General features: G+C 40.9%; 1 protein-coding gene across 1 annotated transcript in view; it reads left to right on the forward strand.

Moving 5' to 3' along the window:
• Positions 1-16,637, forward strand: part of LOC119912596 (zinc finger protein 721-like) — a 343,224-nt gene that overhangs the window by 35,281 nt on the left and 291,306 nt on the right. The window lies entirely within an intron of this gene.

Below are 16,637 nucleotides of genomic sequence, written 5' to 3' on the forward strand. Positions count from 1 at the left end.
ACAGTGACCACAAGTGTTTTTGTCCCACTACACCTGACCACAAGTGTTTCTTTTGTCCCACTACAGTGACCACAAGTGTTTCTTTTGTCCCGCTATAGTGACCACAAGTGTTTCATTTGTCCCATTACACCGGACCACAAGTGTTTCTTTTGTCCCGCTATAGTGACCACAAGTGTTTCATTTGTCCCATTACACCGGACCACAAGTGTTTCTTTTGTCCCGCTATAGTGACCACAAGTGTTTCATTTGTCCCACTACACCTGACCACAAGTGTTTCTTTTGTCCCACTACAGTGACCACAAGTGTTTCATTTGTCCCACTACACCTGACCACAAGTGTTTCTTTTGTCCCACTACAGTGACCACAAGTGTTTCATTTGTCCCGCTACAGTGACCACAAGTGTTTCTTTTGTCCCGCTACACCTGACCACAAGTGTTTCTTTTGTCCCGCTACACCTGACCACAAGTGTTTCTTTTGTCCCGCTATAGTGACCACAAGTGTTTCATTTGTCCCACTACACCTGACCACTAGTGTTTCTTTTGTCCCGCTACAGTGACCACAAGTGTGTCTTTTGTCCCGCTACAGTGACCACAAGTGTTTCTTTTGTCCCACTACACCTGACCACTAGTGTTTCTTTTGTCCCACTACACCTGACCACAAGTGTTTTATTTTGTCCCACTACACCTGACCACAAGTGTTTCTTTTGTCCCGCTGCTAATGTGGTGACTTTTCTCTGTTTTGCAGCATATATTAAAACATGTTTGTCATATTATACCAACAGAATATGCCAAAAGCGTGGGTCAGAAAGACAGAGGTCTGATTAATCCGGATGTTTATGAGAAGGCGTTTCTAGACATCTCTATTAGAAACATTAGTCTCAGGTCAGCTGATAAAGTCACTTTGTTCAGATAATGCAGGAAGAGGGCAGAGATAATTGGGGAGAAGACTAGACCACAGGTTCAGATCACATTATTATGTCTTCTCCTTGGACTAGGACAGGAAGCTGCATGCTTATATTAAGAGAGCGGCTGATTTATTTTGGTCTGTCTCATAAGGAGCTCAGTGTAGTAGGTGTCAGTAAAAAGCACTCAAAATGCAGATCACTCATACTGTCCTTACTAAAACAAATTTAAATTAATTTCAAAATGTGAAATTTTAGTTTTTATCTTAATTACATTGTTTATTTTCATTTTTCTTTCATTTTTCATCTTTGTAAATTATGTTTCATTTTTTCACTGTTTCTAAAATTGCTGCAACATGCAAATATTCCCAGTATAGGATCAGTAAAGTCTTATTTTATTTTAATCATGTCAGGTTCATAAACAAGGCCCATCTTACCATTTCCCCTCTGTTTTATGTGCACACATTTGCATATTTATATTATATATTTATAATATATACTTAATATAATATGAAATATTCTAAACAATTTAAAGTTTTGTCTGTCAGGTTACTTTTGAAACTGAATATTTAAAATAATATATATAATTTTTTTTTTTTAAAGATAAAGGACAAAAGATGTTTGCAGTTACACATTAACAAGGTCACAGTCATGTTTTTTTATTAAATACAAGGGACAGCTCATGTTGTCTCTGTCTGTACGGCTTAAAATCTATTTCCTGTTTATTTGGCCATCTACTCAGTACTTACTCCTGCACCCTTGTGAGTATGGGATCCTTAGTGGTCCACTTCTGAAGTTAAGATGAGATCATTAATGGACCTTGCCTCTGTTCCAACATTAACACACGCTCCTCTGGTGCTGGACCTCTGGGTTTCCCTGGCAGTGGGAGGCATCAGAGGGCGTCAGCGTTTCCGTTGTCTTTACCTGGTCTGTACCTGATAACATACTCATAACATAACATAATATACAGCCTTCATCTTATGGAATACATTTATCAATGGCTTATACTGTGCAAATCTCAAATTTCGAGCCATACAAATACTTGTGAAAATACTGTACTCAAAAAATAACAGCTAATCCTTCTTTATCTAGCTGGGAGTAGTTCTTTTCTGCAGCTGAAAGATTTCAGGATGCAGACCCTTTAGGCCTCTCCTCTCCGTCAGACATGCAGCGCTGCTTCCACTACATATGAGGAAGCTTCACGGGAAAGTAGCAGTTCCCTCTTTTTATTATAGTGCACACGCACACTGTTGGATTGCAAAAGTTGTTTTGACTGCTGGAAAGAACTGTCTTGCTCTGGCCCCCAGGACCACAGTTCACCGTTCCCCAGCAATTTATGCAGAGGTGCCAGTAATGTCGACAAGTTTGGCTTTGAACTTATCGTAAAAGTTCCGACAGTCCTCAATGAGCTCAGCCTCCAGCACTGCTTTCACCTTTTCTGGCAACAGGTCCAGTTTGATGGGTAACACCTTGATTACTGTCAGCTTATAGTCTCCACAAATTCTCGTGCTGCAATCTGGTTTTTAGGACTGGTACAATGGGTGCAGCCCGTTCTGATAACTTCACAGGCTCTATAATATTCTACTGTAAGAGTCTCTCTCTATTTATCTATTTATTCTATTAACTCACCCAGCTCACTGTGCCAGCCTCCACCTGTCAGTGGATCACAGACTTCCTGACTGTCAGGAGTCAGCAGGTGAGGCTGGGAAACATCACATCCAGCACCCGGACAATCAGCACTGGCGCCCCACAGGGGTGTGTGCCCTCCCCACTGCTCTTCTCCCTCTACACCAACGACTACACCTCAGGAGACCCATCTGTCAAACTCCTGAAGTTCGCTGACGAAACAACAGTCATCTGCCTCATCCGGGACGGTGATGAGTCGGCCTACAGACGGGAGGTTGATCAGCTGGTGCTGTGGTGCGGTCAGAACAACATGGAGCTTAACACGTTCAAAACTGTGGAGATGACTGTGGACTTCAGGAGGAGCCCCCCCACCCAGAGTCAGGAAACAGGCAGGAAACATCACCGCAGATCCATCTCACCCCGGACACAACCTGTAGTAGGGGAGGAGCATAATCATACATTATATTGAAGCATTATATAGTTTGAAGAATTTAAAACAGTTAAAATGTATAAAGACTATTTTTCTTTAATGCCTTTGTTGCTTGCTATGTGATCCCCCTGTGTATCCAAATTTGTGTCATCTTCTATTATTCTGTCGTTTGTAGGCTATTTTATTTTTGCTGAAGATTTCTGTATGAGATGAATACGATTCAATAAAAACAACAGTTTTGTTGTCTATCAGACAAGAGCATTTTTTCATTAAACACAATATAACCTAGATTCAAGTTAAACCACATGTCAGAACTTTCTACACCAGCAGGATTTAGAGGATGCTGCAAGTTGCTGTGTTTATATTTTGGACCTGTCAGAATTTGTCATATTTTCTGAAGAACCACAACAAATACTGCTGAATGGAAACAGTTCATTGAACATCCGGTTTCAAATGATGAGTCAAAGCTTCTCTTTGTGTCGACTAATTTAATGAGACTATTGAAAATTGAGTTTGTACACATCTAACAAATACTTCAGGAAATAAAACTCAACATGCCTACTATACTATACTTCACAAAAAGAAAAAAAATGTCAAAACAGTAAATGTATCAATGATGTATTGACACAAGTATAAACAATAGAAAACACACAGATATAAAATAACAACAAAATATATATGAAGATGTTACGACCGGGCTCATGTGGCCAATGAAGATAACATAAACCAGATGGATTTGGTAAAGAAAACTTATTTCTTTGTAAGGTAAGAACTGAAACGCAGTAAACTGTAACAGAAAAATGGCCGATTGGATGCTGCTTAAACCAATGACCAAAAAGAAATCTCTACTGAGAGGTAACGAGTTAACCTACGCAAGGTAGTAAAAACAACAATTTCAAAACCAAACCACAAAGAGCGCATCGCACTTAGACCTAGTGAAACTAACACAAAACAAATACACAAATATAGCAAAATCAGTATAAATCTAAACCTGGGCCCTATTTTCATAAACAACTTAAACATCAATGATCTCAAATAACACACTCGTGTTCAACAGTACTTTCAGACACAACCTGACACAGCGAGGCAAACCGATCAATGAAAATCACAGCTGCCCCGAGTAACAAGTATTTAACCACAGTCGCTGTCAGTTGCCATCACTCGATTGGAGGAATCCACCACCGGCCACGCCAATCGTCATCGAGCCCAGCAGATGGCCAAACGACTATCAAAAGAGGGTCCACATCAGCTTTCCTCTTAAGTGGGTTAACGTGTACCAGTAGATCCTCTCAAAGGATGATAAAAGAGAGTATTAAGCCTTAAGCCGCCATTTTTAAACAGGTCCCAGTTTGTCCAGGAGGAGTCAACATGACCAGTCCGGTGTCAGTAATAACATTTTGCATCCACAGGTGCAGACTAAAAGGATGGCTAAAACATTCACTGCTCTTAGGCATAGTTGGAATGGGACACACTTCCTCTCCAGGCTTCCAACTTTGAAGGCTACAGAATGAAGATCTTAATACAACTTACTGGATTGCCTGGACATGACACAATTGTTGCCAGATTACACTATCACAGGGTGGACAGGGTGATGGATGTCAACAAGAGGTGGAATTACGTCAATAGAAACGACCAGAAACATCTCAGTGGGACTCCCTGACATGTCAGGACATCCATCCAGAGTCTTTAGGCCACAATGAGTAATCACCTCCCTCACCAGAGAGCATCTTCGATCAGAAACAGAGGTTACCATCTCCACCCAAAGACAACCACCTGTTATCATGCGTCATACTGAAGTCATGTGATGACAGCCAAGCCCAGTCCATTGGCTGAAAAAGGCTGTAGTCACTTTAAAACAAAAAACAGCAACCATTCTGTGGTTTCACTCTCAGATATGAAGATTTATCATTGTCTTATGTGATAATACACAGAATATTTATATAAGTTTTGGACGGATGTTGGTTTAGGCTTACGTCTCCTCTACCCCTAGCGAGCTGGGACGAAACATCAGACAATGAGAAAATACTCCTTTCACGCAGCGCTAACAGTGCTAGCATTTGTTTGTTGTGCTTGTTTTTACAATAACAAAAGTAATATTTAAGTGAAATAAAAACTAGACTACATGAATAAAGAGGAGGTTCATTAACAAATATTCAACTCATTTACTTAAGAGGAAAGTAATTCATTGTTTTGCTTTAAAAAGTCAAAACGAAGCCGCGTGACTGCGTTGGTGATATTTAAGAGCACCACGCAGAGTAAAGGTTTTCCCACATTGTTCACACCAGTATGGTTTCTCTCCAGTGTGAACATGTAAGCAGGGCCGTGCAGAGACCTTTGGAAGGGCAGGTGCTCAAAGTATAAAAGGGGCACATGGAACAAGGATTTAAACAGGGCTGTACTCAAAATATCGATATTTGCTATTGTTATGTATTCCTTGATTATTATTATCCCAGACGGGCTCTGAGTCTCCACAAAATTTAGAGCTGAAACCTGCACGACAATCATTCAGAGAATAATAACGCAGGCAGACTGTTTGCCACTGTGATAAACTCACCAACACACGAGGAAATATAATGACTCTGCTTCACTTTTCACCATCAGCTTGTTCTGCGCGCGCCCGACACAACACGTGCTGCATGCGCGGAAACCACAGCACAGACAAAAGAGAAACGCTCGTGAGTTTCTCTTTCAGCTTCCTCTCTTCAAGATGAAAACAGGAATCACAGAGACACTTTGGAAATCAAACCACGTCAACACAAACCCTGGAGCGGGTTTTCAGGCTCTGATCTCTAACAACAGAATGAACGGATGATACACGGACCCTCGAGACTCTTCCTCGTGTCTTTAGTCTCGTGATGAAGTCATGAACACTGACCTGAACATCGGTGCTATCAGAGCACGAGGCTGCTGTTTGGCTCCTGTGGTCCGGGTTCTGGTTCTCCATCGTCCTGCAGGTCTGTGACTGGTGGACCGTGTTGTCCTGGACTGAGTCTGGATTCTGGTCTCGGAGCTCTTCAGGCTGAGATACAGGGGCACTGCGGGACCCCTTTTTCTCGTGATGACGTATTGCCCCACCTCCTTAGTTACTGTTGCCAAGGCGGCAGGTTCACAGTCTGTGTCCTGCTGTCTCTGTCCCCCTCTGGATGCTTCATTCCCTCTAAAGCGGCTGTGAGCTGCACTTTATCAGAGGTGCTGAAGTGAACAGTTGTGTGGAATCGTGGTGACATTTCTGTCAATTTCATTTTATTTGCACAATAAGCCTGCAAATGCAATGTAAATATAGAAGAAACTTCTATATATAAAAAAAAAGTACCTTAAGCTAAAAAAGAATAAGTTACTGATTACTGCATTTTATATTCTGAATTGTTACCTGCCACCTACATTTTGTCCTTTCCTTTATAAAAATAAAGACATTTCCACCATAAATTGGTGCAGAAAATATCTCCAGAACAAGTTAAGTGTTTAATGCTCAAAATCTTCTGTGGGAGGACCCCTAGACCCCCGTCTCAAAGATTTCATCAATACATATTTTTTAATGAGGTGAAAAGTGCCATATGCACATTTAAAAAGACTTTAGGCTACTTCAGGCATAACTTATCTGACAGCAACACAGAATGCTTGACAGCCTTACTACATTTTTATTTTATTTTCATAACCACTGACAGGAAGACAGGAAGTTAAGAGTCAAGTTAAACCACATGTCAGAACTTTCTGCACCAGAAGAGGCTGGAAGTTGCTGTGTTTATATTTTGGACCCTTCATAATTTGTCATATTTTCTGAAGAACCACAACCAACGTATAAAAGAAACCAAACTTCTACGTTTGTGATAAACTGAGGGATGAAGTTCTCCTTTTGGGCGCGTGAGATATTTTTCTGTGTTTGATGGAGTGCGGTGCAAGTTACTTGACTTCTGAACTGACTGAAAAAGCATGAACAGGAAATAAAACACATTTCAAGTAGCTATGTTCTTTTTAGTTTGTCATATGTACATGAAGGGGATAACCTTTTGTAACCTACAGTGCAAGAGCCACATGTGTTTTGTATTTGTGTAAAGGTAACAGGTAGTGGTTTAATTAAAGGACTGTGTAAAAGGCCCTTATTTCATAGTGACAAAGTTGGCAACACTATTCCCACAGGACAGCGACGCTTCAAACAAAAGATGATCTCAGAAAATGATGCGTTGCTGTAGATTAAACAACATAACAGTATAAAAGAGATCAAATTAGTTCAACCTTAAAGGTGTGATGTGTAAGATTAAGGTTTTGGTCAGATTCAGACTCTGGTCTCAGCAGCCTCCCAGTAAACACGGCCGGACCGGGACTGAACACAAGTGATGGACTCCGACCTCTTCCTCTTAATCAGCTTTAATGTTTCAGTTGATATTTTGCTCAAATGCTGTTTATTCCATAATAAACTGTTGTTTAATGAAATAACAACAACCTTACTGGGCTGCTGATCTTCCATTATGGGAGGACTGGTTGTTTCTATTAAAGGTAACAGGACACAAACCCTCTGCACACAGTCTGCTCCTCCAGTGAGTTTAAAGTGAAAACTATCATCTGTTGAACAAACTGAAGCTCCTCTGCTGCCTCCTGCTGGCTGCTTCCTGTCACTGTCAGTCTGTTTGTCCCTCAGGACAAACTGGAGAGCTCCTCACAAAACATTCACATTAACACAACAGCTGCATTTACTACACTGCTGTACTCAAGTACAACACTCAGGTACTTGTACTTTACTTTCTACTTCTGCTCCACATCTCAGAGGGAAATATTGTACTTTTACTTCACTACATTTATCTGACAGCTTTAGTTACTAGTTACAATTTACACAGAAACACACAAAGAGTTTGTAAAATATGATGTTTTGTTATAAATAAAACTCCCCAACAATTTATACAAGTGCAGCTGAAACTATTAGTCGATTAATCTGTTAGCTGAGTGACTAAAAACATTTCATAGTTCTCACATGGACTGTTGGTTGGACACAACAAGCATTGTGAAGGTGTCACTTTGGGCTCTGTGACAGCATTTCTCACTATTTACAGAATCTTTACAAACCAAACACTCAATAAATGGAGGAAATAATCGGCAGATTGATCCAGAATGAAAATAATCGTTAGATGCAGTCTGATGAGAAAACTACAGCAGTAAAATGCTGCTTTTACATTATTGAGTCATTAAAATAACTGAAACTTCATATAATTAATATTTTTAATGCTGAAAATGTGAGCATGTGAGCTAACAGACATCACAGTACGTATGACTGAAGGTCCACCAGGGCTCAGTCTGCAGGGCCAGAGGATGCACATTTGGATATACTCTTCAAAACAAAAAGAAACCTGGAAGACCAAACCTGAGCCTGTGGGATGAGGCTGCCAAAACTAATCTAACTGTGCTTCTTCTGCCGGCTCCGTGTGCACCTGTAAACCTCTGCCATTATGGAACCGAGACAGAAGCCTGCATCTCTAAATATGAAACATGGCGGTCTTAAAGTATCGAAGAGAATCTTTTGTTTGTTTTAATTTAAGATAAAACATTTCACACTTGAGCTGACATGTCTTCAGCTTCAACAACCATTTGCTTTCAATCTGAACAAAACCACATTAACAGACAAGAAAAACATTAAAAATCTATATTCAATGTAAAACAATATGAAAATATCTATGAAAAACACAAACAAAATTTCAGCAAGCATCTGAACACATCTGTAATAAATGAGTCTTCAGGATACACAAGCAGAGAAACACACAGCTACAGTGTGAGAGGGGTCTGTTTTAAGCTTACATGTTGTATAAGCAGGGCACCCCCAGGATTCTCAAAGTTAAATTTAAAACTTTAAGACCTTCCTCAATTATGTAGGAAGTGGTTTGGATATCTGAAAAGCGACGATGCGCAAATAAAGACGGTGATAACCAAGACGGGAAACACAACAAATCTTTCACCTGAAAAGGTACCATCCCAGCGACCACACCGAGAGTATGGAAATGCGGCCCCATGTTCCACAAGTTTTTCCCAACATGCTAGTGGTTCTTCTGCTGTTAGCAGCACCAAAACAACAATCAATCGTGTCGTCTTTTGCGACCATTGCCCCAATTTCCTTCATTTTATTTATTTTAAAATTTGTAAAGGCCCTTTTGTGAAGGTCTGCCCGATCAAACTATCAGTAAAATGAATTAATAGTTTCGCAGTAAATAAAATGACACAACTGATGACCTTTCACCTGATGACCTCATCCGTGACGAGTCCTGCCGTTCAGACACCGTTAGTGATTCAGCAGCTCTGCCTACAGGACACCTGCAAACGTAAAACGTTTTTACCTCAATGTGCTTGTTGTGGTTTGTTGCAAAGAGAGCAGCACAGTTGTTGTGTATATTGCTCTGTGTCGCCTGCCTGCCACGCCGACAGCTAACGTTACTTCTACACTACAAACAAAGACACCAACAGAAAAGTTTCACGGGCATCAAGAGGTCTGAGCTAAAACTGAGACTAAAATCTTTTCACTTGAACTAAGATTATTAAAGTAACTTAATAAAAGCCTTAAAATAAGTATAACAACTCTGGTAAAATTCTAAGCCTATTCCTCCGACTTAGCCTACACCAGATTAAAAAACATTTCATACATTTTTCTGAAATCTAATAGGGCCGTTTCTTCTTCACTCTTTACTTTGATGTCAGGAATATTATAAAAGATTAATTCTAATTTATTTATTTAGATATATGATTAGACATATAGTCAATAAAAATCCAAATATATCTCAGATTCACAATGCAATAAATAAAATCATTATCACAATATTGCATACTGTAGACACACAAGCAAGCAACACAGACGCACACAAACCTCTGTCTATAGATTTGTCTCACTCTTTTACCCTGCCATGGCCACCTCAGATTATTTCCCACACTTTTTTAAATCTGGTATCTTTTCTCCTCTACCTGCAGCTCTTGGTGTGCAGCTCTGTGAGCGTCTCTCTAGCTGTCAGCCTTGGTAGTGGCTGCAGTATCACAGCAGGTCAGTCACTGTGAGCTGGTACCAAACACTCAACAATCTTTTTATGGTCACATAATTGTTTAATGAGCCAATATATATCCTATAGTTGTTTAAATATCTGTAGTCACAGATCACCTCCAGTAGTATCCGCAACAACAGCAGCAGCAGCCGCATCCATAGCAACCCCTCAACAGCTACTGTTTCCTGTAGGTTATGTCAGCCCACAGTGTTTTAAAGCTAGAGTTGGGTATTCCCTGTTTCTTTTTGCGTCACAGCATTTGCTGATGTATCGATTCAGAAGCATCTGTATATGCGTGTCAACAAGGAATACATGACGATATATTTCTATGTCAATAGTATGAGATCAGTCTTATTTAAATCCTTGTTCCATGTGCCCTTTTTACACTTTGAGTACCTGCCCTTCCAAAGGTCTCTGCACGGCCCTGCAGCGCAGTTTCTTACTTCATAGCGAAAGACATGATGCCCCTGAACACAGTGGAGAAAGACGGGTTCAGGAAATTGATTAAAGTGCTGGACTCCAGGTACAAATTCCCTGGCAGAAAATACTTTTCCAAAACCGCACTGCCTCATCTTTACGAAAAGTGCCGTGGGAAGCTGGAAATTCAGCTAAGGGAATACTTTGCCACAACCACGGACCTCTGGTCCAGCCGTCCATAAGAGCCATATATGAGCCTGACTATTCATTACATTGACGAGGAGTGGGCTCTTCAAAGCAGATGCTTGCAGACGGCCTATTTTCCGGAGGACCATACCGCCGAAACGATCAGCCAGGGGCTGGAGGATGCTCTCGCATCTTGGGGCCTTAGCGAAGACCGACCGGTGTGCATCACCACGGACAATGTGGCAAACATTGTCAAGGCTGCTTCCCTTAAAGATTGGACTCGCCTGCGGTGTTTCGGTCACAGGCTGCATCTAGCCATTGGTAAGTTAATGGACACATCGTCTGTATGTATTTATGTATGTATAGAACAATAAGAATAATTACAATAATATTCATAATAATTATATTTATTAAAGAAGTGTAACATTTTTTATCATCATCTTTGCCTAGCAAAGTTTTACGTGTCCCTATATTTTGTTTTCTTCTTTATCTTTAGAGGGAAGTGTGAGAGACCAGAGACTCCAAAGAGCAATGGGTGTGTGCAAGAAAGTGGTCAGTGCTTTTTCTTTTTCATGGAAAAAGAGAGAAAGAGAAAGAGAAAGAGAAAGAGAGAACTAGCAGCCGCTCAAGAGGAGCTCAAACTACCCAAGCACAAGTTGATCACAGAATCACCCACCAGGTGGGGGTCCCGTCATGCAATGATAGCACGAGTGCTGGAGCAGGAGAAGCCTTTGCAAAGGTTTTAACAGCTGATAAAAATCCTCCTGAACATGACATCTGTAGTTGATCCTCAATTAAAGACCCGCTACATCAAAGATGAGAAGGTTGAGGCTGTGAAATCCAGGGCTGTGGCTCAGATGCTGGATGGATGTCAAAACACATCACAAGCTTCTCTCACATTCAGATGTACTGTCCCAGGGGGAGGCAGAGGAGATGCAGCAGCAGCTACACAGTCACCATCAAAAATGCAGAAGACGACACTGGGCAGCTTTTTCAAGAAGTCCTAATCAGTTGCTACTTCTGGTCTTACAGGCTATTGAGGCTGAACTGAACAGCTACCTGTCAGCTCCCGATGCAGACAGCCAGACCAACCCCCTGGCATGGTGGAGCATCCACTCAGCAACTTACCCCAGAGTGAACCTCCTGGCAGAGCGGTACCTGTGTATTCTTGGCACCAGCTCAACCTGAGAGCGCATTTAGCACTGGTGGCAATATTGTGACCTGCCACAGGGCAGCTTTAAAACCAGATGCTGTGGGGTTACATATAATGAGCACTACCTAAAAGGTGTGGCATAGTGACTGGTTTACAATTACAATGTTTACATTTTGCACTTTTATACTCTTTATACCTCTAAAACATTCGATGTAAAACCAGTACACAATTAATATTTTATTTGCCTGACAGTTGAATACTTGAACTTGCCGGGGACTTTGTGGTTCACTTGTTTACTTTTGTTGTCTTGGTTGTACCTCTACAAACATTTGAAATCTTTGCTGCCCTGCCAAAGGAATTTTTGATGTGATAGTAGTCACTGCTTTTAGTTATATATTTTATAATAAGTTACAAGACAAGCTAACTTGCATTGTTTTGTCAAGGCAGATAAAGCATGTTTGCTGAGAGTAAAATGTTTACATTTAGATCTTATTCATCAATATTATTTTATAACAAAACATATTCTCAACCAATCCATGTTTGGACAGTTAAATGTTTACATTATGTTACTCTATTTTTTAATGTTAATAAACTATATGACTATTAAGTTCAACTATTGAACCTTCTTGATTCTTCAGGCATCATTATCATATACTCTTCAAACTAGCAGCACTATTAAATTATATATCGTAAAAAATATCGACATATCAATATAGAAAAAAATATTGTGATGATCTATTTTTTCCATATCGCCCAGCCATATTTTATAGTATTTGGTTGAAAGCAGCATGGATAAGGAGTTGGGCTCCGGTTTGTTTTTTCCTCTTACATCTGGGTAATGTAAGTTTAAAGTGCATTAACATGTCGGATGTTTCCATTCACATAACGTTACCCTACAACAGTGCCGAACTGCACTGACATGATCCTCATACACAACTGTCTCTCTGTTGCTGTTGTAACATTCACTGACCAGTAATCTGCTAGGATGCCGGCGCTCGTGCACCGCGAACACTCCACAGTCCTGAGCGTGAAGCTGAACACCGGCGTACAACAGTAATAAGTGTTTAATTATGACGTTACGGCATCTATTTAATCCGATGAAAGGACAAGAACAAATTTAAGACTTTGGTAAACGAAAGTTCAGCAGTAATGTCCTAACGTGTTCAGACAGTAGCGGACTTGCCCTACTCTGCCTCTGATTGGCTGTTGTGTTGAGACATAAGGAGTGACGATTGGTTAGGCACAGCCAGATATAAAGTAGCAAAGTTCATGGTAGTGTGGACTCCTGCCTGACAGATGCTCTCTGTGTCAGATTTGAATCTCCTCCTTGATTTTTCTCCAGCTGTTGATTCGTGGATGGATTTTGGATGGGTGCTGACAATCCTCAAACTTTAAACCAGGACAGACTCCGCTAACTCAACAGGAAGGACCAGAAACATCCCAGTGGGACTCCCTTACATGGCTGGACTGTCAGAACATACAGAGTCTTTAAGAAACAACCCATCCAACACCTTCAGATCTCTGCTGGTTCACCCTAAAGACAGGACCCCCTGAGAGGAAAACTGAAGAGGTGTTTGGCATCACATCTGACAGAAAGGGAACGGTCTGCCTGTGAACACCACACCTGAACCACTCACAGCATCGACTGGGAAGAGGTCAGAGGTCATGGAGCAGGAGCCAGCGGACGGCTGGAGAAAGATCAAGGAGGACGTTCACATCTGACACCAGAGAGCATCTTTGAACAGAGACAGAAGCCACGTACGTTAAGAATTAATCGTAAATGTCCATTTAAAAGGAAAAATAGTAACCATGTTGTGGATCCAGCTTCTCAGTTATGAAGATTTGCTTCTTTTCTTTTTCATATGTGAAAATAAACATTTTTAAAGGTTTGAAGTTTTGGTCGGACAAAACAAGCCATGTGATGCATCACCTTGAACTTCTGTCCACACTGACGGGCATGTCTATAACCTTTTATTTACAAAGCAATAAATTGAGAAAATACATGGCAGATTAATGGACAGTGAGAAAATATTTTTCGTTGCAGCACTGGTTGAATACAGCTAGCAATCTTACAAGAATTAAAATTAATTTTTGGTAAATAAAAACATGAATAAAACTGCTTTAGCCTTGAGAAGCTGCAGAGCTGCAGTCTATTCACCAGTCGCTGTTACTTACACCAGGGGTTTTCAAACTGTGAGCCTCCCCTCAGGTAAAGCTTGGGAAACTCCACTGCGAAGATTCGACTGAGTTGAAACAGATTCCTCCCATCAAAGCATTGAATCTTAGACTACTCAGCACCACTCCTTCAGTTTGTGGAGAAGATCAGAATATAGCAACATAGCTATCAGGACACAAGGAGGAGGCAGAAGTAAACAGCTGGCTTGGCTAAAAACATTTTTCAAAACTAAGCAGTGTGAATGCGTTGGTGGACTTTAAGGTTACTAATACGAGCAAACATTTTCCCACACTGGTCACACCCGTACCGTTTCTCTCCAGTGTGAACGCGTGTGTGAATGTCTAGGTTACCTGATGTGGTGAAAGCTTTCCCACATTGGTCACACCAGTAAGGTTTCTCTCCGGTGTGAACCCGTCTGTGCTTATCTAGGGAACTTGATTGACTAAAAGCTTTCCCACACTGGTCACACCAGTATGGTTTCTCTCCAGTGTGAATACGTTGGTGGATTTTTAGGTGACCTGATCTTCTAAAAGCTTTCCTACATTGATCACAGCTGTACGGTCTCTGTCCAGTGTGAACACGCTGGTGATCTTTTAGCTGACTAGATGTACTGAACATTTTCACACATTGGTCACAACTGTGCGGTTTCTCTCCAGTGTGAACCTGTTGGTGCCTTTTTAGTTTATATGATGTATTGAAAGCATTTCCACATAGTTCACAACAGAAAGGTTTCAAGCCAGTGTGAACACGATGGTGGACTTTAAGGTTATAAGATGTACGGAAAGCTTTCCCACACTGGTCGCAGCTGTACAGTTGATTTCCAGTGTGAATGCGTTGGTGCGTATTCAGGCTCCCTGATTGAGTGAAAGCTTTCCCACACTGGTCACAGCTGTACGGTTTCTCTCCAGTGTGAACTCTCTGATGAATCTTTAGATATCCAGATTTTTTGAAGGATTTGTCACAGTGCTGACATTGGTGACGTTTGGGTCCTTCTCTTCCTCTCCGTTTCTATATCAACAGACAAAAGTACAGAAAGAAAAACAGAAATGAGATGTCACGGTGGAGCGTGATTTCTAGAACCATAAATCAAATTTCATGTCTGTGGAACCCAAGCCACAATTGGGGCTGAATGTCACAGTGCTGACATTGGTGACGTTTGGGTCCTTCTCTTCCTCTCCGTTTCTATATCAACAGACAAAAGTACAGAAAGAAAAACAGAAATGAGATGTCACGGTGGAGCGTGATTTCTAGAACCATAAATCAAATTTCATGTCTGTGGAACCCAAGCCACAATTGGGGCTGAAACTGTTCAAGAAACTCGAGTAACTCGATTACAAAAGTTTAGTTTATTCCATATAACATTACATTTATTCATTTAGCTGACGCTTTCATCCAGAGGTCACTAGGGGTTAAGTGTCTTTCTCAGGGACGCAATGGTGGATGGGTCACAGTGGGCGATTGAATCCGGGTCTCTCACACCAAAGGCATGCGTCTTAACCATTGCGCCACCCCACCATCTAGAGTGTGCTGTTTCACATTGGACGACTATTACTGTTGCACAATGCGCTTACGCTGTGGATAATAGGACGCAATATGATGTGATTGAAAAATGTAGGAAGAGAGAGAAGGTAGTGAGGGACGAAGAGACAGGCCAGAGAAAAAGAGAGTGTCCGAAGTATGGATTGATTCATACAAAAAACAAAACTCTGTACAGTGTTTTTGTTGTAAAACAGAATTAGCCTTACACAACAACGCTTGAACAAATCTAAGCAGAAGGCATCAGAAACATTCCTGAATTGTAAACGTATTTAGTCGTTTGTTGTTATTGTTTTCTGACTGACAGACTAATTGATTACCAAGCTGATCCTTGTACTGAGGGGTGGCAAGCAAATGTAGTTTCTTATCAAATAAGTCAAATAGATGGAATAATCAGTAGAATACTCAGTTACTAAAATAATCATTAGCTGCAGCTGTACCCACAGTGCTAAAGTCTGACTGGAAGGAATCTGATTTGCTTTTACTGGTTAAACAAAAAGGATCTCTCTCTCCCTCTCTCTCTCTCTAATACGCAAGGCAGGTTTTTAAATAACACCACTGAGGTCAATCAAAGTGCTTTACAGAAGTGATTTTGTAAATACAAAAGCTACTTTAGAAAGAATAAAGAAATTAAATAAATGAGAATCAACAATTAACAGAGAAAAGATATTAAAACCAAGATTAAAACGATGGCCATGTGTTTGGCAAAGTAACCGTGTTTCCATCAACGTTTTTTCATGCGTGAAGTATCGCCTTAGAAAAGCTTGATGGAAATACGCTCGCTTCAGGTGGTTTTTGCTTTTGTCGAAAAACAGCCGATGTGCTAAATGGGAGATGGCACCACTTTTGCCGCATAACTTCTGACATAGCGAACTTGTAACTCACTTCTGATCAGCTGTTTCCGCTGTCGGTGTCTCGCCGGATATTCCCGTAACGTGCTGAGACATGGCTGGTATTTGGCCGCTTGAAACACATTTCTGAGGACCTCTCTCCATTTTTTTAAGATCCATGGCCATCAGGTTCACGTAGTTGGCTTTGTTTCTGGTTTGGAACCCACAGGTCTTGTTTATTACAGCCATGTGTAACGTCAACTACTGACGTAACTACGCTTGACTTAGCCTTGTTTGTTCGCTCCAAACCAGCTGATGGAAACGCACATTTTTTGCATTTACTTTTATTTTCTTTTTTGCGACATTTCACAT

The sequence above is a fragment of the Micropterus salmoides genome, unplaced genomic scaffold (assembly GCF_014851395.1).
Source record: "Micropterus salmoides isolate LMB-PRFRI ecotype aquatic unplaced genomic scaffold, ASM1485139v1 Ms_hic_scaffold_2, whole genome shotgun sequence".
NCBI classification, from domain to species: Eukaryota; Metazoa; Chordata; class Actinopteri; order Centrarchiformes; family Centrarchidae; genus Micropterus; species Micropterus salmoides.